The sequence below is a fragment of the Homalodisca vitripennis genome, chromosome X (genome assembly GCF_021130785.1).
Source record: "Homalodisca vitripennis isolate AUS2020 chromosome X, UT_GWSS_2.1, whole genome shotgun sequence".
NCBI classification, from domain to species: Eukaryota; Metazoa; Arthropoda; class Insecta; order Hemiptera; family Cicadellidae; genus Homalodisca; species Homalodisca vitripennis.
The window spans coordinates 41,472,466-41,500,015 of NC_060215.1; positions in this window are offsets into that span (position 1 = coordinate 41,472,466).

Below are 27,550 nucleotides of genomic sequence, written 5' to 3' on the forward strand. Positions count from 1 at the left end.
TTTCTGAATTCTGTTCCAAACGAGAAGTGATCTAGAAAGTTTGATGATTTACCTTCGATATATTTTCCTTAAGATGATTGAATGATCTAAATCCTACGTAATGACATGTCATTGTCTGACCAAATTTAGTAGTTCAATCAGATCTTAACTACACTGGAGGTATGTTCTTGTGGAAGGCATGCTACAAATAGAAAGTCATGGAGAAATGGAATAGTTATATTATAATTCTCTGAAATTGCTTGAAGAAATCCTAATGGTTACCTGCTGGAAAATATTGAAAAAATGATACTGTAAACTGAAAACACCAAGAGAGTGAAAAAATTCATTAATCGATGGATAAAACTGTAAATTATAACAACCACTGACTACAACAATGTTAAATAATTTGCTCGAATCTTGCGATATCTCAGGGAAACTTTAATACATATTCTCTCCCATGACATAAATTATAAGCAACTCTGCTGCAGCAATCGGGGTACTGTCCGCGGCCGTGACGCCTCAGCACTGTCGAGTCATCTGCTCTGTTTTGACAGATAACAATTCGAACTGGTTGTGTTTGTGTTCGTGATTGGTGCGTGTACACTGTACAGTAGACGCTGCTCCCGTGCCGCATACCTGTGGAGTTCCGTCATAGTACAACACTTGGGCCTCTTCTTCTGTGGTTCCCACATGGCACATCCCCGCTTCTTAGCGTGATTGGTGCGTGTACACTGTACAGTGGACGCTGCTCCCGTGCCGCATACCTGTGGAGTTCCGTCATAGTACAACACTTGGGCCTCTTCTTCTGTGGTTCCCACATGGCACATCCCCGCTTCTTAGCGTGATTGGTGCGTGTACACTGTACAGTGGACGCTGCTCCCGTGCCGCATACCTGTGGAGTTCCGTCATAGTACAACACTTGGGCCTCTTCTTCTGTGGTTCCCACATGGCACATCCCCGCTTCTTAGCGTGATTGGTGCGTGTACACTGTACAGTGGACGCTGCTCCCGTGCCGCATACCTGTGGAGTTCCGTCATAGTACAACACTTGGGCCTCTTCTTCTGTGGTTCCCACATGGCACATCCCCGCTTCTTAGCGTGATTGGTGCGTGTACACTGTACAGTGGACGCTGCTCCCGTGCCGCATACCTGTGGAGTTCCGTCATAGTACAACACTTGGGCCTCTTCTTCTGTGGTTCCCACATGGCACATCCCCGCTTCTTAGCGTGATTGGTGCGTGTACACTGTACAGTGGACGCTGCTTCCGTGCCGCATACCTGTAGAGTTCTCTCATACTACAACACTCCACTTTTCAAAGGATTTCCGCCAATCAAGGAACTTGGAGGAGAGGAACTTGAGAATGGAAGCAATCCAGACTAGAATTTTGAGGTTGGTTGGTTTACGTCTGTGCAACGGGTATCAAGATGCTCCTGTACAGCTGCTCTAGTGATATTAGACTTTGATTTAGTGATATTGGACAAATCATCAATTGCGATCAAGATCCTGCACATCTGGTGTATTGTTCCGCTATAAGATACTAAAAACCAGAATTGTCTACCCTAAATTGCTGGAACCTTTGTTTTTAGAACTCCTTCTGGAGCTAGTCCTCGAGAACTTTTTATCAGCCACTAATAATTCTAGTCTGTATAACAACTAAGGACCACTTGCAAGAATGCAGCAGTTATTGTACAACAAGTTGTACGTTGTATGGCTTTCTTCCAACACAATTTGTAGGCTGTGAGAGATCCAGCCTTGAACCTTGCCTGATACTGCTGAAAAGATAAACATTCTTATGAATTTAAAGTAGGTTTAATTGTTCTCATTGTTCTAGTCAGAATTATATCAGTACCTGTTTGTTATATTAATTGTATGGTATTTTGCATAACCATGACACGCTTGTAACGTTTTATTGTTATTGTTACGCTTATGTTGTGATGTATGAACCACCTTCTTGTTATGCATTACAGGTATAATGGTTTGCCGTTGACATGGGTGTATATATAAACACGGGGTTTATTGTTGCGTGTACACTATACGGTGGACACTGATCCCGTACCACTTATTTCCCTAGCAACTAGAGAAGAACGGTATCCTGAATCCAGAACAAAACGAATTTTTTTTTATCCATTGTTGACAAGGTGAATAACCGCCTGGATGATGTTGTCGTTGGTTTGGAAAGGCGAGAGAACGTGTGCTAAGTATATTCTTCGATATTTTTAAAACATTTGGCTGTGTGCACCATTAGACAGTGATGCACCAATTTGAATAATGTGGCATCCGGAGGCTCCGCAATTATGACTCTCTTCTTACTTGAAGGATCAATACCAGTGCATGGAGATCTCAACATTCATACAAGATTAAGAAAGTTCATGGTGTCCCCCAAATATCTGTTCTTGGCCCTCTTTTATTCCTGATGTACTTATGTGGAGTGAATTCGGTTATCCAACACGGAAAACTGATTCAATATGCTGACGACACTAAAATCAACAAAATATTCTGAAATTACTGCATTTATGGAACTGAACTCGAGCGTTCAGTATTTCACAAAAATTAATTTAATTAAAATCAGTCACAGTAAAGTGTCGTAAGCTTTTGCCTTCGAGAAAATGAAATGTAGAGGAACTAGCTATCTTTCTGGATGATCGTCTTGAAAATGACTCTACAAAGTTCCTACGGATGTTTTATAATAGTGGATGGACCTTTGACCTGGAACAACCATGTTAACTACATAGGAGCTTGCTTCAGATTTCTCAGGCATATATGCCTTGCGCCACCTAGCAACATTCTGTTCCCCACAAATTTTAAAAATTACCTGTTTTGACCTCATACATTCTCATTTTGCGTATGGAGTGAGATTATGGGCAAATTGTGCCCAAATCAAAATAGATCGAGTCTTCAAACTATAAAGAAATGCAGTAAGAATTATTTGCAAGATTATTTACAGATACTCGTGTAGGAAAAAGAGGAGTTGGGATTGCTGGCTTTGTCTTGCCTCTATATGTATAAGGTGATCATGTACTGCAGATCAGAGGCGCCTTGATAAGTGGCGGAGACCAATAATGCACTAAGGGCAGGAACAAGTTTAGAATTTAACTGGTCAGATTGACGTTGGCTCAACATCTACCGCAAGAAGTTGGTGTCAGATTAATCAAAAAGCTCCCAGAAGGTATAAAAACAACCCAATTAAAACTCAATCATACTCTTCTTGGTGTCCATAGTGTTTTACTCTGTTGAGGAGTTCAGGATGAGCCGCTAGTATACATGATATACGGAAAGGCTGTGCCTGAGGTAAGTGCAAATGTGTGACATTGTAAGTTTATTTCAGAGTAAATGTTCATTTATTTATTTTTCAAATTAGTTTACAATATTTAAGCTATGCGTAAACATATAATAAGTCATAATAAAATAAAACATAACAATAACATTAACGGTGTAAAATAAATATACATAAGTTCCTAGTCATACAATTAAAAGGCAATTAAGGTGAATTTTCAAATAATCAAGCTACAGCATAAGTGTAGTTCAATTTAAAACTGTTATTGCGTAGTAGGCCCAGCTCGTCAGATGGCGTCGTAGGTGCAGTCTGAAGTTTGCACTTTTTTTGTTTGAAGTTTGTTTAACATGTTCATATTAGGGTTAACAAATACAACTTAAGTTGTGAAAAAATCAATAAAAAGATTATTAATATTGTAAACGTGGACACAATTGACTGCGAATGTTCAGCTCAGCTCCATTTCACCTTCCGCTTAATGCAGCGTTTAAACTCTGGCGCTGTCACAGACTTGACTCCAGGAATCAAGTTTTTTAATACAAATACAACTACTCAACGTCTAAAAACATAAAAAATTCAGCTTACAAAGAAATAAAATTATTCATTCAATAAAAATTGATAATTGAAAACAAATAAAACTAGTGCATACAATATTATTTATTCTCAACTTCCCATGTAGCAATAAAATGGTAATATAATACAATTGTATTATTCCAGTTATCTTGTATTAACCTTTCAAATAAACGTATTCATTACGTTATATTTTATATCCCATTTTAAGATGTGTTGGTGCTATGTAATTTGTATGGTTCCGCCAACGAAGATAGATGTGACATTTCCCACCTGAACTACTTAGGAGCCTAAATTTATAGTTTTTTTATTAAGCCAATTTTACTCATGTCAATTGATCTGCCCGTAAACATAAAACATTAATACGAAATCTAAAAAGTTTTCCTTAGGCTTTATCACCCCGCTAATATAAATTATACTTCTGAGTTGAATACTCTTTTATATTTGATACTGATGATACAGCTATAATCCGAACAAGCCTTATAATAGAGAAATAGTATACTAATATTTTACATTTTCAAACATTCTTCAAATCTTATAATGTTGATTTTTGTGTCCGTTGGCAACTTTTGTATTTTAAAAATTTGAAGGAGAGGACATTGAGGTCGAGGTGTCTACTGAGCAGTTTGGATTTGTTTCAGTAGTCTTTAAGTTTACACCGGGAAATCCCAAAATACTATAGACAGAATACAACCTCCAAATATAAAATACTTGAAAATTAAAAAAAAAACTGTTTCCACATATATTGGTGAGTAACATCCTTTTTTACATTATGGATTTAAGGAAAGGTATTGAACTTAATTTATAAATTAAGTGGTTTGTTCGGGGTATGTGAAAGAAACGTTTACGGCCTGAAACGAACCTTAAAATACTCTATGTTTAGAAATGCTGCTCCTTTCTGGGATTATAGACAATATTTGAAAATATTCGTAAATTGACCTGCTAAAAATCATAAAATTGTAAACAATGTTGTGAAACTAATCCAGCTCAACGAAAAATTTCCAAAACAATATTCTGTTAATTTTATACCAAAAAGTAATATTTTGTCATATATGACTCTACGATACCTAAGACAAACAAAATCGCCAAGAAATAGTTTGGATTTACTCTATGAAAACAACATACAAGGTTTACTCTACCTAAACTCATGCAGAATAATAATCGTTAAAGAGTAGTAGGCTATTAAAATAAAATAATTGCGAGTCTAACTGATAGTGGAGTTTACAAATTATTTAGTCATGATATTATAGTTTTACGGAAACCTTAGATTTATTTTGATGTGGGTGTATTTCCTCCAGATATAAAACGTTTACATAATATATGTTCAACCCTAAGCTCACAAAACTGAGAAAAACATAGTTATACATCTGGGATTTTATCATTTGCATAATTATTAATGTTAATGTTAGTCCATATAACTGCCGTTATATTGTTTCTTATCAAATAACTAAAGGATTAGTCAATAATTAGTACATTACTGTGTTCATTGACTGTTACGCTTATTTAACATTGTTATGTTTGACGCTGAATAAATATAAAATAATCGCTAAGAAGGTAATTATTATTGTACCTATAAGACCCTTTCAGTATATCGTTTTTCATACGTAGGCGCAAAAACAAAATGTTAAACTTAAAATAACTCTCTATTAAATAAATCGCCAAATTGTTTATAAAGGAGCAAGTAAATAGACAGTATATTCGAAAGAAATCTTCCTGCTTCAAGAAGTAAGAAAACAGCCATAGAGGAGCAGAACATCAGTGAAACCGCATAGAGAATCGAATGTCACAACAGAATTAGCCGATTGCCTCCACACCGTGGCTTGGGGTGTTGATGGGAGGGGGGGGAGCAAATCAAATTTGTAACCACAACTGGGTCGGGAGGGTGCGTGGTAACCATGGGAGGGGGGTGGCCAATTCCTTGTATTACACCCCACTGCGGCACAATAGAGTGGTAATAGATTAACGTATTACAGTCAGGGTTGTCTCTCGACGTGGGGATAGGATAAAAACGAACCCCTCCAGCCCATGAAGGAGGTGGGGCATGAATACTGATGAAGGGACTTGACTAAGGACCAGTTTCAGGAATAGAAACAGCCAATATATTTATACCCGTGTATTAATTATATATACAAATAACAGATCATATGCATGTTCCTCCGTTACCAATCTGGCTTGTCAGATAGAAGAAACAGGATTGAAACAGTTGTTAAATAAAACAATTACCGCAAAAGCTCCTATCATTGAATGGTATCAAACTAAGCGATTGTGTAAAACCAACTTTATCAATTGAAGAGATGTTTATAACGAAATGGAATTTAACCCCTTAAACCACGGTATTTTAGAAACTGTTTTACACGTGTACAAATATTCAGTCGAAGAACGTACGTAATGATCTAGTCTAGCGGGTGATAAACCAAATCAAGTAATGTCGAGCGTGGCTGCTGTTTGGATGGATGACCGCTGAGCGATCCTATCCTTGGTAGCAGCCCGGCTGCCCAACCGTTGGTGATTGTTCGGAAGTCACCTTTAAGCCGTTGGTCCCCAGGTTAAGTGTCAGAGAGGGTTTCTTAGTCCCAACTTCGCCTGGCAAAATAAGACACTCTTTACTTTACTTTACTTTTAATTGAAATGTACCAAATTCAATTCAATCCAATTCTTTGTTTAAAGGGAGTTTTCGATTATGAAAGCATTGTGAAGGAAACCGGATTTGCCGGACATTAATTCCATGTACAGCTAAACGATTGAACACTTCGAGATATCCAGTTTCTTCTTATCCAATTGTCGTTTTACAGGTTTTAGATTGCAAACGGAATATAAAAAAAGTTTAACGAATTATAAATGAGACATTGACAGCTTTTATTTGGTTAATGGGTGTGGTGATATTAATATGGTTATTATGAAACGTTGATACGTAACTGCATCACTGTTTGTGAGTTCCTAACAAATCCTTTCGGTGCCTTCCATTTAGTTAATGATGGACAGGGCGAATTTTCAAAAAATTCCATTGGTTTACAGAATGGATTATAATTCTATATTACTTGTATTTCAGCATTTGTTTAAGTTTTTTAACAACAGCAACAGTTATGTTTTCTATTTTTTAATTTGGAACTATAGAGAGACCCAAATTATGCACTTTTGATGTCTGTCGATTTCTCTCGTTGGTTCTAAATCATATTTTGGAAGCACATAATCAAGAATACACCGACCGTATTAACAAACGTGCATTACTTGTGCATGTACTTCTATTAAGTGTGTGTTAAATTACTAGGGATTTCTCAAGAGTATTTCCCCCCATTTAACTACGAGGAACTCGTGTGAAAGTATAAAATCTATACAGCTCACTACCTGAATACCTTAAACTACTTTAGTGGAGCGACCGGGAGTGCAGCAGGGGTCTCCGCTCTCTTCTGAGAAGCAAGACATCACGCTGACAGAAAACATTCCTTAGGTTCCGAGTTCGAGCCCCCGCAGTGTCCCGCAGACTGTGTTTTGTGTCCCGGTGATGTATGTTTTCCCTGAAGCTGCCTTTCTGCCACCCTGATCCCGGTCCTCACAGGACGGTGACGATGGATGGGATGGATAGGAGCTGACACGGACATGGACATCGTTCACAGACGGCGCGACATCTTTTAACCGCTTAGCACCTCGCCCTGATAGTCGAAGCGAAATAGCTTCTGTGAACAGAAACCCCCTGAGGAATAGCACTCCGAGGAATGTAGGCCACTTAAATGTTCGTAATCAGATCGTTCTTACACTTTGTCCTTACACTGTTAAACTTGATTTGTTTACACATTACACTACCGTTTTCGGGGATACGGAATTTTCGTTTTATTTCGGCAAGACTTGTTTGAAGTGTTACAAACAATAAGAAGTATTTCTAAATTTTCTTTCTAGATTAGTAAATCTTTTGCAATATATAATTTGGTGTTTTTGACTCGGTTTTCTAAGTGCAATTTTGACTCAAAAGGGTTTGAAACATTGTTTAGGGAAGAGGTTATTTTGCAACCTATGAAACCGCGTCGTGGAACATATTACTTACTAAACGGTATTTGAATACTTTCATCCGTTGAAACAGTAATGTGTGAAAGAATGTACCAAATGTAACTGGGCGTAGAAGCCAAGGTTATGACGATGATTTTCTCTCAGTGCTTACATAAGTATGAATTCTACGTGTAGATTTCTATGTAAATCTATAAAAAATGTAAATATAACCATTATGCAGACATGATAGACACCTTCGAGTATGTCTTTATTATAAGTTTTGGGAATTAACCATAAACCCGAAAGGGTGATCTAAAACGGACACCGTTGAACTATTCTCGTTTTGTATATTTTTCTAGTAATCTTAGTGTCTTGATGAAAATTATATAGTGTTCACATTTAACCGAAACACAGTGTCACCAACTCCGCCGTATAGGAAAATTTACATAATACATACAAAGCCCAAAAAATTATTAGCACTGTAAATATCCCCTCAAATGGTACGAGTATCTTTATCCTTAACTGCAGGTGAGAATTAAACGCTAATTCGGCGTCGGTACCGGTTTCCCTGAGAGGTCTTAATCAAATTCTTCAGAATTCCAAATGAGCGTCAAATCCGAGTGCGGGGATTATGGCCATAAACATAACAAGGTGGTCGGGCTGACAGGCTCCGTGGGCCCCCGGGGTGAGGGCCTATAATATCTCTCACTAACTAGAGGAGAGAAGCCGGGCCATGCCATGTATGTATCAGTATAATGTATTCTGAGTGCCCTCCTCCGCGCTCCCTGGACTGTAACATGCACTTTTTTCAAGATTTAATTTTCTATCCACTCCCCGAAGACGTCGAGTGTAAGACCCCTTTTTATTTACAATTCAGTTTGTTCTCTTCGAATAAAGTATATTCAGTGTCAAATCAAGGATGTTATTTGGAGATAAAAATTCCTGCAGGAATTGGGTGGGATCTGTTGATTAAAATTACATTAGTGACTATTACGAGATAACGATTTCTTCAGCATGAGTCCGTTCACTACTGCAGAATTGTTCATATCAGATTCATACTGAATTCAATGACAGTTGTTCATTTGACATTCCATAACAGTATAATCGACTGTTTTGAAACTATAATATAAAACTTGAGTTGATGTTTGCGTACATAATTGTTGCTCAGTTATAAAATAGTATTTTTTATGTTTTTCAATACTGCAATATTGAAAAGGTGGGGGATAGGAAGGAAATTATATAACGTTATGTTATATTATTGTAACACTATAGCGTTATTGTGATCACAGTATTATAAAACAATCTCCGAACGCACACAATGACACTACGCAGGTAAGAGAAAACCCAACGATTCGGGTGACCTTCTGCAGTCAGTCGCAAAAACAGTCTATGAGTCAGAACCCATTGCAGGAGCTCATTGTTTCTGTCCGGTTTCTACAACCAAGCTGTAAGGAGGTTAGGTTTTAATGTATCAGGCCTCTTACAGCTTATCTGGTTTTTATGGGTCAGGATTTTGCAGCTAAACGGTCAAGAGATAGGAGTTGCGATGGATCAGCCTTCTACGCCTGGTTAGGTGTAGGAATTTTGATAGGTCGGGTTTCTGCAGTAAAACTATTAGGGAGGTTGGATTTGTCCGGCCAAGTAATCAGGATATCGTGGGTATTTTGGGTTCGACTTCACTATCCAATCCAAATAGTCTAGGATTTTGAAGTTGGGATTTTATGCATCAGTCTTCTACAGAAATACGATAAAGAGACTTTGGTTATGTTGTGTTGGACATCATCAGCCAACCCAAATAGTCAATTTGGAAGTTGGGTATTTATAAATCACACTTATACAGCAAAGCATTAAGGAAATCTTGGTTATGTTGATGAGGACATCATCAATCAATCCAAGCACTCTAGAAAATGGTAGTGGGGGTTGTCATGAGTCACGCTTCTACAGCAAAGCTATCAGGATATCATTGTTGAGGTGGACATTACCAGCTATTCTAAGCAGTCTGGAACAGAAGACTGTGATTATGGCTATACAACACAACAACAATTCAATACACACGACATTCAATAGGTCAAGTCCCTACAAGGAAGCCCCGTGTGTATGTTTGGTGGTGGGGGGGGGATGGTTTAATAGGTACTCTATAGCTAAGCAGTAGGGAGAAACAATGAGTTAAGTTTCTAAAATTTGGAGGTGCGGTATATAATATGCAGGGTATCAGTAACCCAGCCAAAGGCCGGATTTTGCAGAGACAGGTCTATCAATAGTCCTGAGTCAATACACAAGACATTCAATTGGTCAAGTCCCTACAAGGAAGCCCCGTGTGTATGTTTGGTGCTGGGGAGGGGGATGGTATAATAGGTACTCTATAGCTAAGCAGTAGGGAGAAACAGAGTTAATTTTCTAAAATTTGGAGGTGCGGTATATAATATGCAGGGTATCAGTAACCCAGCCAAAGGCCGGATTTTGCAGAGACAGGTCTATCAATAGTCCTGAGTCAATACACAAGACATTCAATTGGTCAAGTCCCTACAAGGAAGCCCCGTCTGTATGTTTGGTGGGGGTGGATTAATAGGTACTCTATAGCTAAGCAGTAGGGAGAAACAATGAGTTAAGTTTCTAAAATTTGGAGGTGCTGTATATAATATGCAGGGTATCAGTAACCCAGCCAAAGGCCGGATTTTGCAGACAGGTCACTTGCAGGTCTATCAATAGTCCTGAGGATGGGTTGGTTCCGCTGGGTCGCACCTCGGCAGCTAGCAAAGAGGAATGTGGTCCACGAGCCGAGGCCGAAGGGTGACCGCGACCGAGACTGAAACCTAAAACACGTTTCATGTCCCTCTACTGTTACAGCCAATTAGACCTTAGACCATTAAGGCGGTCTCGTCTCTAAATTAACATCTTTCGTCAACTCTCAGATGTCTTAATTTGGCCCCTTCTCACACTTAGTCTCCTTTCTGTCTCCCCACTCGGCCAGTTACACCTCATTTATTGGTCTTTCTATTTTTGGTGTATGTTTTGCCTGTTAATCTAAAAATTATTACGGCCATTACCATCAATTCTTTTGTTTGTAGGATTATTTTGTATTACAAGTTTGTACCATTACCCTTAGGCTGTACACAACTAAGCTCTTAGCTTGTTGGAAAAGATCTCTTAAATATTGAAATATTAAGTAAAGCCAAGTGAACAATTAGCATTACACTGTAATTAAATTTATATTTTAATATAGCCTAATATATATATATATATATATATATATATATATATATATATATATATATATTAAATCAAGTCAAATAATTTTCCGGTTTGACTTACAATGTTTCCGCCTTCTGGCATCTTAGGCGTTAAAGTTCTTCTGTTCATAGTTTGAGAGTTTCTGGTTGTAATAAATACAGTGTATATCAGAGCATTAGTGTTCAAATCACTGTACAACTGAAGATGATAGCCAAGCACATAACAAAAATAATGCTGGTTTGTTAAGTCAAAGAATATTTGTGTTTTATACTTATAAATAGTATAAGTAAATATGAGATTTTAGATGATTAAGGTCTTTACATTTTGAACATAATTATTAAACTACAATTTCATTTAATTTTTTTGTTGGTAGACTTCATATTTTATCATGTAGTTTCAATAGGTATAAAATATGTTCCTAGTTTGAATACAATTTATTGTATTTACATCGTAATTACTTTTATAACATTATTTTAATAGTGTATGTTATTGTAAGTTTTAGTGCTAGCTTATATTTATTGTAATTAACACATATTACATCACTGCATGTTAGAGTGTGGACTACTGTAGCACAGTCAGGAATAAAAATGAAGCTACTAAATAAATTGATTGATAACAAGAAAGCAATATAAAGCATTTCGTGTTTCCAGAAATTTACAGAACATGTTTGTCCGGCCACCGCTTCCCGGTCGGCGGACAGCGTGAGGAGAGGTGAGGACCCGTTCTCCGGCGCTCGTAAAACCGAAGCCCTCGGGACATAAATTCACACAAAATGACCGGAAACCAAGGAATCCGAGGTGGAAACAAGGCGCGGTAAAGAAGTCCTTCTGAGGCGACGAGGCGACCAGGTCGTAGCGGCGCGATTGAGCGATCAGAGGTTCCTAGAAAATAACAATGAGGGGTCATTAATCCAGTTAGGTCGACGCGGCGCGGCGCGGCCCGGTTGGGCGGGGCGGGTTGGGGCGGCCAAATAAAAACACAAAGGGCCCGAGGGGCGTCTATCAGCCCTTAGTAATGTCTCAATCCGTGAGGTCGATATGCATACAAGGATTAGTTCTAATTACTGCCTGGTCTGTTGGGGAGAGAACCCTTCTACTCCGCCAGGGACGTTTGGCGTTTTGCGCCATCGGGGGTCGGTGATTGTCGGGGTAAGCGACTGTGAGAAAACCGGTTTAGTGGTGCTATCTTTTGTAACTGATATGTGGGTTCCAAACGATCAAGAGAAATCGTCGTACTTAAAGCATTATCCTTACTATCTCCGTTTTTTGAGAATATATCCACTCAACAGCATACAGGAAGAAGTGTTTCTTATCTGTCCCTCAACTTTTGTTATTGCACAGAATTGAAAAATAAAACATAACATAAATTCATACAGTTTTTACTGTATGCTCTCTTGCGAAAGTGTTTCCAGTAAAAAAGGAGTAACTCATGAGTTGTAAACAGCCGAAAATGCTAATCTAAAAAACTGCACAGAAGACCATCTTGATTTTAATCCTATAAGAAGAATTTTAATCTAAAACACGTTGTAGTCCTTATTTTAAACCTATGGAGATGTCTCATTTTAAAGATATAAGCTAATTTATACCCATCCAAATGCTTTTTAGATTGTTATTGAATGTTCTAAAAAAAAAACATTTTATTCTTCATCGTTTGAATAATCAAATGTGATCGAATATCGACTATCAAGGTGTATGGCAAAGATTTGTAACACAAAAAGTGTGCTCAACAATAATCATAATATGATAATAGCAAACAGCATAATAATAATTTTTTTATATTAAATTAACGCTTATTTAACTCAATATTAAGTTAAAAACTTCAAATAAAAATAGACGTCAAAATAAGTTAATCCTACAGGCTAACTTAACTTAAGTATAGACGCTTCCCAATGACATTCCGTCTGAGACAGATATCACAATAAATTCCCACAATGTTATAATATTGTCATACTAATTATATTGGTGTTTTTTATATTTCCTGTAACATCCAATTGAAAAAAATTTTACACTATATTAAGTTATAAGTAATTATTTATAAAGACATAAGTAAAAAAAAACATTTATGTAAAAAAACATTGGCAATTTCGTACTTTTAATTGCGATTTCATAATTATTTCTCTAAAACATAACTACAAAATTGGACACGTTTAAATTTCACCAGTAGTGTTACTTGCCTTTATTACTATAATAGACGAATCACATTTACTTCCTAATATTGAAAGCAATGGACAATATCAATAACTCAAGATGGACGAAAATTATAAAATGAAAAAGTGGTCTTCAGTATTATTTGTTCGCCTAGAAGAGTTGAGATAGTATAAAGTTTAACTGCTTGTAATAAATACAACAGTGGTTTCAATTCATTAGGGTCAAAGAATATATTTTTTCTGTTTGGTACAAGGTATACACATAATCTAGCATTATTTACAAGTTAGGAGTACGCTACATTACTTGTGCGGAGCAGTCTTGACTAAGGGTATATGCAAACTATCAGAACTATAGCTCATTTCATTCCCAAATTATCCTGCGGACAGATAGAAAGGCGGACAATCATAAAGAAATGTTTACAATCTCTACGGCAGAGAAAAGACGAACTGTGTCAACCTACTGATTCATAACCTTCAATGGCGCTCAGCCAAATTCAACGGTTGCACCATCATACAAAACATTATTGTGTATGTAAGAAAAGTTTCACGCAAAATTTAAAGTCAACAGACGAAACCATTCTAAGGATATAATACAGTCCCATTTTTATTTATTACATTAGGTTTCATAGCAGTGTTCAAATAATAACAGTTCCGGTGAGGTAAGGAGGGTATTACAACGCAAGAATGAGCTGAAATCAAATCTTGTCACTAAGTTTTAACACTGACTTTCCACTCTTTTTCTTTCTACTCTATAAATAAATATATATATATAAAGTCATATGTTTAAATTTCAAGATTCAGTCCGTTTACAAATTTATTGTTTCTGTTTTTCCTCGTTGCCATCCAGATATTTGCTAACGATGGGCCAAATTCCATGGAGTTAGCATGCCCCATCAAGTCAGTGATGCTAATAAACAGGGTGTAAATAAAAGTCCCGCGCGAGCTTCATAATTCCCGAATGGTTGCAGGTAAAGCAATTAAACTTGGTACATCATTACTGCAACTATAAATCTACTTTTTGAAGTAACTACCATTTTTTGTCATGTCAGGGGAATTGCCCGCAAGGAACCAGAAGGAAATCTTAAATTAGAGCATAGGCCTAGTAATATCAAATTAAATGTCTCTATTCTTAATAAAGTACAATGCCGCAAATCCGATTTCAAAAGGTTAACTCATTAAAGAATTACGCTGGTTTAAAATTTGAAACATTTACAATTTAGGTCCGGTGGTTTAATATTCTCGTCTTGGCTCAAGTTGTGATAGCTAAACTTAGTAAATGAATATTGGGCTAAAGAAATAGTTTTGAAGGTTTTGACTCTTCACATCCAATGGACCCCCTGGCATCATAAAAAAATGGTAGTTACTTCAAAAAGTAGATTTATAGGTGCCGTAATGATGTACCAAGTTTTATCGCTTTACCTGCAATCGTTTGGGAATTATCAAGCCCGTGCGGGACTTTTTTACACCCTGTATAATTAAATGAAGTTTCATGCAAGATTTCCAAGTCTGTAGATCAGTTGGTTTACGAGACATCGCGTGGACAGACAGAAATATAGACATACAGATACCGACAGAAATGAGATTTTCCTGCCCCCCGTGAGATAGGCTTCGCTAAAGCTCAGCCAATTCAGATGATTTGGTCACTTGTTTAGATTTTTGTTGGGTAAAAAATTTGTTATTATTCATAGCTCTGTAAGATCATTTACGTTATTATTGTTATTCGTTATAGAGTCACGAGGACAGGCATTTAAAAGTAAGAAATCTAGGCATTTTTTTAACTCTGACCCAAATAAAAACTAATGATAAAATGTGATATGTGCATAAGTTATAACACCAGGGAGCTTCTTGTATTAATTTATGACTTAAGTAAATTATGTTTTTTAATCTAACTGCAATGAAAAATGTTTAATGTTTGTAATAACTGTTTTCTTAAGGAAATTAAACTTTTACAATTAAAGAATATGTCAGTCCATCCAGTCATCCTTCATGTACATATTGTAAAATATTCATATCCTTATCTCTAACTGTTTTCCTATGAGCATGATTATAATATGTCTATAAGTTTTATTTCAAATTCCTAAGACTCCTCGTAGAATTAAAAAAAAATATTATTATAAAAGTAAAGAAAACCATTTTGGAAACCGATTGCATTGACTAATTTTTATTTATACAATTAAATTCTAGCATTTTGAGGTCAGTCATATGTTGTAATACTTTTGTGACAGTAAGAACCCACTAAAATGTGAGGGTCTCAATTGCCACCAATCTAACCACAGAGAACAATCGAAATAAGTCAAGTAAAATACGTGTGTAGCAAGAACAATACATATGATATAGCAAACTCATCTCTAAGTTAAATTAACATTACGTGTAATCAATATGGTCCATACTTTCAGGAAGCATTCAAGCATTCCATACCGAAGTTGTAAAGGGGAAGCCGTGCCAAAGCCGTTGATGCTTTGGGTCACTGCCATACATGCACACAATCGCTTAACTTAAATACCTGTGCTGGTTTTCGCATGGGCTCGCAATGCTTGTTTTTGCACCGGTTTACTCCGCCGTGTTCGCGGTAAACAGGTTTCTGCAACTCGGCTCACTAAATTAGTCTTGATTTATTTAATTACTCGCCGCTGCGTCGAGAGGCATTACACTACTGGAGTAATTGAAAGATGAGTGTGTAACAAACCACGCGTACCAGAGTTAATGAAGTCTAATGTATGTTAATCACTTGTTTTTCCATTGAGTTTAGTCATAGACCAGCTCCAATAGTATTAATTTACTCTTTCTCTCTAAAGACTTATGCCATTCTGTTATACAGTTTTACTCCCCTCTCACACCCTGGTAAAGGAGTGTTTTCAGTGTTTAATTATTTAAGCTGTTATAGAATGCCCTAAAATAATTTTGTTTACGTTTGTATTATTTACAGTACGATAGAAGCTTCATAAATGGCTGAAAAAAACATATACGTTCAAATTGGAAAAGTTAAGTTCAAATAATCCAATGATTAAATACATCCTATTAAAAAAAAAAAATTAACTTTGTATCCGAGAAATTTTAATTACTATCCAAACAAAGTTCTGTGTGGCAAGTTTAAAAATATTTAAAATACAAAGAAGCAATATACATTTTTCGAATATTTAATTTGATTTAATATATAATAAAATAAAATTCAACGTTGCCAACTGACTTTTCAGATCTTATAAACCTTAATGGCAATAAAACAACGAAATAATATTTTATGGCAACATAACGTATCGTGTATATTTTTGTATTAACTATCGCCATGTTTATGTTCTGTGTCATTGCTCTCTGCTCAATCTCAAAAACTACAATAAATCAATAAGTATGTATGTCTTTTACAATATATTGTCACTTTACGCATATGAAACTATTAGTTATCAGCTACAATACAAATCTACCTGAACCCGTGCTTTGCTACGGGATTAAAACATAAACTTATTCTACTTAGATTGTTCTGTGCCAACTATTACTGAACATTGAATAAAATAATGTTTGAATCAGACAAGTTCTAGGTACACAGCGATTTTACTGTGACCCTCGCGTTGCTCCTCAGTACAGCTTACTCGATTTCAGACCACGTACAGCTGGCAGTGGGTGAAACACAGGCTCCTTAAATTTGAGTCCTTATTCTCTTAAAGTGATTATAGAAAATATTGAAATACGAAATGATGTTACTTTAAACTTAACCTATGCTTTTAAAACTATAAATATAAATAAGTTTAAAATGCTACTGAAATGAATTACACATATAATTAAATTGTAGTATTATAATGTTAACATAGAAAAGTTCATTACATGGTGACAGGGTTTTTAAAGTAATAACATGTGTTTGTTAGAATGCATTTATTAATGAAATTTTCACAGCTTCAGAGGGCAGTGGGGCAGAGCCCTGAGGTCGCAGAGGAAAATCCATCCTTAGTGCGCTTCTAGGGCACAAGATAAACCTATATACCAAATGTCATGTCTATCTTTCAGTTTTTGCTCGGCGTTGAAGAATCAGTCAGTCAGTGAACTAGGAACATCACCTTCTATACTCTGCCATAGCGCTGGAAAAATTATTTTCAATCTTAATAGTGTAATGAAATAAGGGATGACTTCCACTTCAGAAATAGTCATCAATGTTAGTTTTGGTAATCACGAGATTGATAAGTTTTGAAGTGTCAAATAATATCAGAAACAATGAGTATACATGAGCTATTGCATATACAGGACACCAAATGTTCACAAGCTCGTGTACATAACTGACACAGAACGATGATGAAGATGTAGATTACATGTAATATACAGAAAACCAATAAGTTGTTTCGTTTATACATCAGTTTATTGAAGCTTCCACACATTTTTTAATAAGAAATGTACAATCAATTAAAAAATGAAGAAATCTAGAAGTTAAGAAATTGCAATCGATTCTAAGATTGTCGAATTATTTCTGTTAAATTCAAATAACTTTATGACCACTTTCCTTGACACATACAAGGTTGCCCAAAGGTACTTTTCACAATGAGTGAGCAACAAAACTTTTGTTCCACATTACCTGCATTCATGGAAGTTATTTTAAAGGAATATGAATTTAACATGACCAATTTCTTTCCAAACGTAAAATCGATGTCATTACCTAGCAACTTATTTCGTTCAATAATAAAACTAAAAAAGAGTAGATGAAATAACCATACTTGTGTGCGGAGTTTAAAGCTAAAGGAATGACCAATCTAATGTAAGAGCTCTAGAAAATACAAACTGACTTTTATAGTGTAGCTTTGGCTTGAATGTAAAAACACTAAAAGATCTAAATTTAATTAGGGGTAAATTATTTTAAAAATGAAGTCAAGCAACATAACCCAGATTGTAATTTAAACTACGATAATTAAGAACAGAGATATATGTCAGTTCTGTTCCATTTTTTCCTTGTTTTATCATTAAAATATTTACATAACTCAACCTAAAGCTATTTAAGACTTACATGCCAATGTCAGAGGAGAGAGATATTGGCTTGAACCGGTTTATAAAACATGTTTTACGTTAATCTTACTAGTACAATTTGACTAAAGTTTTGTTTTATTACTAGTAATTTACATAGATTTGTATAAATTTTAGTATGTTTGACTAGTTTTAACCATGGAATGTTCAGCTTGTTTGCATTCGTTGTTCGATAGTTCTAGTTCTAAATAGATAAAAGAAAAATGAGAATACAAAATAAATATTTGTCGTTGTATTAAGAAAGTAGATATAATGAATGTATCACGTAAAATTAAAGTTCGTGTGTTTTTACATCTTATACAGCGATATTACAAATCTTTTATGAAAACTCCAAACCTGTGCTTCCCTTTGAAATGCCACTATTCGAAATAACCGGTTTCAGAAGATCACTGTCTATACAATCCATATGATATAAAGATAATAATAAAAAGTTAGAATAAAATATGATAACAGATAAATATATTGTAACGACAACAAAGAAATTTGGATAGGTCATGTGTTTCAGTCTATAAGTCGTTCTCTATTTCTAAAATGGCGGTTTTCTAAAATCTGTAAGCTTACATATTTTAAAAACGACATTTGATAAAAACATTCCCATTTTTACTGTCACAAATAGTGCTGTCACATAATGACAATGTATATTGTTTAGTACATACTGGGTTTTGTAAGAGCGTATTATCTCCTTATATGTTAACCGATTTTGTGAAATTGATAACGTTGGATTTTTAACTAAATTTACTAACTAAAATTTAGAAAATTTTACTTTTTTATCTTATGTCGTTTTTAGGACAAATTTTACACTGAATGATTTTAGGAAGAAGCCATATTAAAAATGAAGATTCTAAAAATTTTAAATTGTTCCCGTAATATGGCCTTTAGGTTATAAAGGTGCATAGATACAAAATTTTAACTTAATAAAACAAGGCATTCTCAAAATAAAAATAGTTAATTAAAAAAACAAATTGGCGGCTATTTGGGTAATTATTGAGTTTTCTAAAAGTTTAAGATAATATTTTGTTTTGTCTTTAAGCCAGGAATAATACCTGAAAATATTGGTACAGATTTCTAAGATACCCTCTAGATATAGACATAAATGGGCCAACCGTCAAACGAGAATACAAAATATTGTTAGTTATCGGTTCTGGGCCTTAAGTTAGTGTAACCAATTGTTTGCGTGGAAAATATATATTTTTTAAAGAAATTCATATCTTAAAAGATGAATTTTCATAACGCCAGAAATATTACAAAAATTATTTAACTCTCCACGTTATCAGACCCAAATAAAAACGGCCTAATATAAAATGTAATATTTTACAGTATTTACAAGGCTCCAGAGAGTGTCGTGTCTTTATTTCAATATTACTTAAGGAAATTGCATTTAAAATATTAAACATAATTTAACACATTATATTAAATAAAATAACAGTATAATATTTAATATAATTAAACACGTATAATTCTTTTGAATAGGGTTTTCAAAAATGTGTTTTGATAATTTTTACTTCGGAAAATTAAAATATTTATGTAAAAATGTTATCAGTCTCTCCAAACATCTTCTATGTACGTACTGTAAAATGTTCGTCTTATCCAAAACCGTTATAACCTGGTTGTAAGATATCCAAAAATTCTGCTTCAATTTCCAACCACTCGTCATAAAACAACCTTACAAACTTTCTATTTTGCCTGTCTTCAAAGATTACCATCCTCTAGCGGGCTGAAAAAAACATTTTAAATTTAAACATTATTTCTCAAGCCTAAATGTATATATCCACCTTAAAAGGATTTGGTCACGGAATAATGTTTTCTCAACATTTATTTTGTACTCCCGTTAGTAAAAATTAATTTTGAAAAATTCAGATATGTGTCACCTATCTAACAGCATAATTTTGATTTTGTGTATACTGTTAGCTAGCTAACTCAGAACTCCTTTGCTCAAGAGTAGGGATCTATTTGAAATGTAGGATATATAAAAACAATTTTTTTATTTCATATTACAACACTTTCTGCCGTAAAAATAATAAATCGCATTATGAAAAATAAATTGTTTTTGATTTGGAGTAAAACACCTTTCTTTCGGCAGTCCGCGCGTGCACCTTTTTTTAAAGGTTGATTCTTTTTCATAACCAAATTATGTAATTTGAGCGACAAAAATTCATTTCTTATTTTCTGCAATTTAAATATATTCATCCACAGTCCATACTAGCAATTATTTTCTGAATATGCGACAATTAATTGAAAACGTCTTTGAGTTAGCATCCTAAAAAGAGTTATCAGTCATAAAAATTTTTTTAATTCGACGTTCTGTAATTAGGAGGATTAAAAATGAGGAGGAGTTGAGTAAAAAGAGAAATATTTATGTTAGGATCAAACACACATCAATAGTTTTTATGGAACATCTAAAGTAACTTCAGGAGAGATCGCCAAAATGTACATGAACACAGTACACCATAGACTTGATTGATGAGTGTATCCTCGAGTCGTAGAAGACTTGGCTAGGAGGCCGCGCTCTGATTGCTCAGTCTCGATTCAGTTATCAATATTGGAAGAAGCTGCAAACACTCTCGGCAAGTAGCTGGCGAGTGAGCCGAGATCTGTTGAACCAGGGATAACCATGTTTGTCGAGCGAGCTGGTGTTTGTCCGCAAACACTTTGTTTGTTCAGCGGCTGTTTCAACAACTCCCGGTACACTCTTACCTCCTGTCTTTTGGTCTGTCTTCGACCGTAATTAGTCCACAGTGGGAGCATTGGCTCTCTCTTCCTTATTTCGTAGCATTCATATTGAACAGGCATTATTTTCTTTTGTATGGAGAGAACAAGCATTCGAACAAAGCCGGTTTTAGTAGATGCGTACATTTACTGTTCAATAACAGGCTGAAAACTCTTAGTATCGAATCGTACCTGTTCTGTGTATTTGAATGGAAAAAGAATAACCTTACATCTTTTAAGATGTATTGTCACACGGCTTGTGTATATTTCACCGTACGATATGATGTCCCTCGCTCGTTAAGAGGCACGATACGATTATGTGACAGGGTTTCGAAATTGAAGTACAATATTCCTCTCTTTTATGCGGTTTCTTCCCTCATGCGCAACTGCATTAATGCAAAGAAAGTGATGTCAAGTACTTAATGTCACGTACCGCACGTCATTTACTTACTTAATACTTGTTGATGCGTCCATATGATAAAAATAAACCTGTTACTGCATTATATCCTCAATATAAATTGTATCGCAACGTAAACAAATTTCTCATCTAAATAAGTCGATCTATCATCGAGACATTCACACACATCAGACTTAAAATTGTACATACATTCATTCAAACACGGTTACATTGACTTTAGATACAGTACGATAAAATATCTTAACGGCCTATTATGAATTCATTGTTGATTAAACAGAGTAAAACGCATTAAACACCAAAAGTTGTTTCAGACGAGTTTTTATGCCTAGATATTTTTCGTTTACGATTCTTTCATCGTCTTGTTATGTATATTTTACTGTTAAATAATACTTAAGTTGTAAAAACCACCAAAATAAATGAATAAAATATAACTGCCAGAAACCTTCACGATATCGACCTTTTATAATTTCACAAAACATTCATAGTATTTGACATTAGTTCCATAGCCGCATTTCATTAGTGTGTCGTACGAGCTTCAAGAATGTATGGAAGATAAAAGAAAGTTTTCCCAGTAGCCTAAGGGCTTCCGGTACCCACTGACTCTAAAAATATTTTAAATTTATGGCTTGGAAACTAAAGATCAAAATGTCTTGAAAATGCTTTTTGGTTGCCATACTGGCCATTAGAGTTCATTGTCTTAACAATGTGATTCCACATTTGGTTCTGGTTTCGTCCTAGAGAATAAGATTGGTTGTTGTGTATTCTCTTTTAAAATATAGGATTTATAATAAAAATGTATTGAATTTCGGGTATAATGTTATTAAATATTGCTAATTTTTCACATTTTAACTTGTTTCATATATATATGGCGAAACTTTAATCAGCGGTCTACATTTGTTATTCGATCGTCATTATTAAACGGTTCGGTATATTACCCAACTTCGATATTATATAATAATCGCACAACAAGAATTTTATACATTAATAGCATGAATAACGCATTACAACTAAAAATATCTAAAAGTAGCATTAAAAACAACAAAATCAACCAATCTTGCCTAGATAGCTGTGAGTAACTGCTTTTTTGAAATGGAGGAAATCTATGAAAGTATTCATATCTTATAGGCGCACATTTCTGAGGTGCAAACAATTACATAGATAGTCTGCTAGACAATCTGCCAGCGTTCCACTCCTCAACTTCTATGACCACTCGCCAAGAACTTTCAATATCATACTTATCGCCATTTTCGATATCTCCAGTAAATAGATATTACTCCTTGTTTATTGTTTACGTTAGCCATTATTATAATATATCAATACGTTCAAGTCATATGTTAAGTTGAATAAGTTGTAATATCGAATTTTTAATTTGATAGAAACAATCGATACATTCGATAAAAACAACCGAAAAGTGAGTGTAGGCCGCTTATTAAGGTCTAATTGTATAAATATACTTTTAGCATTGAGTCAAACATTGTCTTTAATGAAAACTAGATTTTTCTTATATTCCCTTGGAGGAAGAAATCCAAGATACTTTTTTGCCAATATTTTTCATACACGTGTAAGAACTCTTATTGACATGTCACAGACGAGTGGAGTGAGAACGACCAGATCCACGGTGGCGCGGTGGCGTGGTGGCGCGGTGGCGCAGTGGAGTGGTGGCACGGCGCGCGGCAACCGTGGCGGCGGGTGGGTTTAACAAGAGACACTGTCACTCACTTGGTACCCTGGTGCTATCTACATGTGCCATCTACGGAGAGGCCATGACCGGTTGTGCTGCCACACCGTACATGGGTACCAACTGAACACACCTGATAGATGAATCTTTTGTGGTTCTGCGTTCTAATCATTTGTAGTTTCAACAGTTCAGTCTTTCGTCTAGCCGGCTCAATTATTGCGTTACAATATCGATCATTACTTGCCTTTGTTTGCGCTAACTGAGGTCACCGGACTGCGTATATCATCGCAACCTCAATTCCTTTGAGATAAATCGATAATCGCATATCTTAAAAGAATGCACATCTTATTTTACGATACGACCGTTGGACAGGCTTCCAGGGTCAGGACGGATGTGAAAACAGGAGAGCCACTGTGGCCAGATGACCTTTAAGTGTTTGTTATCAGTTAAAAGCCAATTTATGATACGGCCTCGTGGTAATTGGACAGCGAAGAAATTTATAATCCATTTTAGACCAGAAATGTTTCCCAGAATGATAAATAAGGCGACCAAAGCGTAATCAAACCGATTGGACTTCCATCACTGTACAAGGGCGTGATTCAATTAGGGATCCAAAATATGGATTATTTTTATCTGTGATCGCTGGCTTCTCTTCGTTTACTTCTCATCTTTTCAGGGTATTCTGATAAGTATAACTATTACGTTATCGACATTATTAGACCGTGCTGTCACTATACTGTATTTTCCAGTTTCACTGAGGAACATCATGCTGAACGCTCATCTTAATTTCTCATAAAACATTCTCTGCAGGTGCAAATATCACGAATCTAAAATAATACTGTAACATTTGACTATAAGATAAAAAACTATTGTCTGGAACATATTAAAACAAACACATAAACCGGTTTTGTTGGATTTCTAATAGTCGTTTTAACGAGACCTAGATCCCCATTATACGTACACTTCTACGCTATTCCACTTCGTCAAGTTTACGGCAGTTTTAAAGTTTATGGGAACGTTTTACGACATGGTTGTTAACACCTTTACAGTTTTATGCTACTTTAAAAATAACTGCAAAGACGTGAACGCTTTGTCAAGACCAACAGTCATTCTAAACCCATATAAGAGTGTACCGTTTGTAACTGTAGTGATACTTACGACCATCATTTATTTTTGCTTGAAGGATAAGGTGGCAAGAACTATTCACTTGTTTCTAATCGAATGCAAGCAATAAATACTCTCTTGCTTCATAATATAGGCCTACCAAAAGTTTTCCATAACTCATGGACTACCAAAGAGGGTAAACAATTGTATTGTTCTCTGGTACTTATATGTTCTCTAGAAATATGAACCTCAAAATCATGAATATAAATTAGCCGTCAAAATTACACAGACACATTAAATTCTTAACATATTATGCTTTTATTGGTTGTAACGCTAAATACCTATATTTTGTCGAAAATAACTGGTAATCAATAAAACGGGCGTTCATCTCTAACATTCAATAAAGACGAATAAACTTTAAAAACATCTTTAAAAGATTTTATATTTGTATTCCTTACTTTATTGCTAAATGCATAATTTAAAATGATTTTAGGCATAATATAACATATACAGGTAAGCATCTAAAATTGTCCCATTATTTCCAAACGCAAACTTGTTGCAATGTTAAGAAAGCTAAGCTTCGAATCCGTGTTTCCAGTTGGGCAATATTTTCTTTTATTTCGGGATCCACGCGTGGATTATGAATAAGGGTCTTTAGAAGATAAAAATTTGTATTCCATGTAGATAAAGATGTGTCTAGAACAAAGTAACTTTAAGAATTATTAAAGGAATTGGTGTAGTGTGTGTTGGTACTGCTAAATCAACCATGCCTTGTGTTATTGCTGTGATTTAATAAGGTATGGATGCAAGTTATGGCATGAAAAAATACAAATTTAAATCACTTGCCTTTATCAATTTATCAGTAAAAACATAACTTATACTAATACTTTGAAGAAAAACTAAAGATATTCCTAATTAATAAACCATTGTGCACATTTGAGGTTTTTAATTTGAAATTAAAATTAAGTTTTAGTTTTAAGTATAGTATATTTTTTGTATGACCGCATTTTTGACATTGTATACCTATGAATAAAGTTATTTTGATGGATTAAATAGATTCATTCATTAATATAAATATTTTCAATACATTATGTGGATATTGTCATATATGACAACCTAAATAGTTACCCTAAGAGCTGAAAAGGATAGTTTTAGTTTTCCTAAGATTTAAAGACAAATTATTATTTCAAAAGAATTCACTTCGAGTTTTAAAGCTAATGCAGTATAAATCTTGAGTTTAGAACGCAGTCGCCTTAACTACCTAGGATCCATAACTGTAATTTACAATTATATATACTATACAAGGAAAAGGAACGGGTCTAAAACAGAACTGAGAGGAACATCAAACAAGGTTGATATTCAATAAGCCATCTTGTCACTTATACGTAACGTTTCAAAGAAGTGGCAGAATTCATTGCAAAGCAACTCATTAACACCGCAAATCAGCTTTTATTAAAATCTTCCATTTTATCGAGAAGGAGAAGAAACCTTTGGCCCACATTGCGGAAAACCTTGCTTAAATTGCAGAAAAGTCTGGCAGCACAAATCCCATGATTTAATGATGCTAATGTGTAAAAGACTTGGTCTATTGATTTAACAGTGAAATTTAAAAAAATATACTCAAAAATAATACAAAAAATATACTAATAATTTATACAATTGATATGGATATGAAGTTGTTTGAGGACATTTTACAACCTCTTTTTAAAATTGAAGATTGAAGTTTCAGCATGTATTAATGATGAAAAATACATTCCTAGAGATAAAGACTTAGTAAACAAAATCGTTACGGATAACCCTAGAGCTACCACCACCTTGACTAATCATGTCGTTGAACTTACATAGAACACTCAAAACTCTAGACAAGTTGTTTAACACTATAAATAAATTTTGCTTAACCCTATAATTGTGAACAGGTAAGAAACTTGTTAACTACATCAGTTTATTGTTAATAGCTAGACTTATTACCTGCTGAGAGGTAAATAATCGGACATTTTCAGAAACCAGACTTCAGTGAATTTTTGGTCACTTTATTCCAAAAGCGTGTTATAATAAATAGGATACCTATCAAGAATTGCTTTCTTGCTTATCATGTATACCTTAAACCCTCGATCATAAATCTGAAAAGACATTGCTGGCACTTCACACATTAACATATCTTTATATTGTCAACGTTTTTGACATACAAAAGTAACTATATATTTAAAAACAATATTAAGTACGTTTTGTTTACTATCACCCTACTTTTCTTTTTAATTTATGAAAGATATCGGATATGTCATTGTAATATTATACTTTTTGCCGGTAGATTCATATTTTACTGTAAACATTAGTACTTTATTACGTTTATTTATTTGGTATTTACTTATTTCTGTATTCATAAATAGAAAGGTAAATTGTAAGTAATCCACGAACAGCTTTTGTTCTAAAGGAAAGATTTTCCATACACAGACTACAATCTTTTGGCAGATACGTTCTCAACTATATACATAATTTTTGCGGAATGATGTATGATAAAATCAATGGCTTTTAACCAAATTTTCGATATAGAATTTGAAATGTTATTGTTTTACAGGAAACGCTTGTTACGACACCGTTACACCAGTTGGGAAGTCAATCCTGAATCTTTGGATGAACGTATGGAAGATATGATATATAGGCTCCAGGGCATTGTGTCATTTCATCGTTTACTTCCTCAGTCTCCTGGCATCAGAATTCTTTGGACACAACTTTTAGCTATCAATTTGCAACTTTCCTGACAGCTCAAACAATTTATTTTTTGGCTATTGACCGTTTTATCCTTAATTAAAGGTTTTGTTTTTGAGTCATCTGGGTGTTTGATAATTCGTGAATTCTCTAGATTGAGGATCTCCCTCTCACCTGTTGTCATTCCCTGCTCTTGACTTATCAACCCCTCTGCTTTCTGGATTATTCGTATCTTTAGGCCTACACGATTATTTTTCTACATTGAGGACAAATGAATCCTCATATCAACGTAAGCTTGATCTCTTTGATCTGAAGTGTTGACTAGCTGGAGTTTCACGATCTAATGAAATTGCCTCTCTCCTCCAACAGACTCTGGTGCATGCCGGACCTTTTGTATCTTTGCCTTCTTAAACCTCGAACTGTTAAGCTCCTCTACAGTCAATATTCCCAGAGTTAGCTTTACTCTAGGCATAGGTTGCCTCAGATATGTGAGATATGTTTGAACGACCGTTCCTTCGGAATCTTCATTTGTATGGCAAGACAATGCACCAACCATGGCTGCTCGTAGGTAATAAACACAGATGACGCAAACTGCAGTAATGATAGTTTATAGTATTCCCAAAAAGTGTTATTAAGTTCTCTTGTTATTATAGCGTTAACAGATTAATCTTTTTAAGGAGTAGCAATTGCACAATTTACCTTATGCTATTGCTTGTACTTAATTAAGTGCAATCATCTGGATGATTTCGAACGACGAAATATG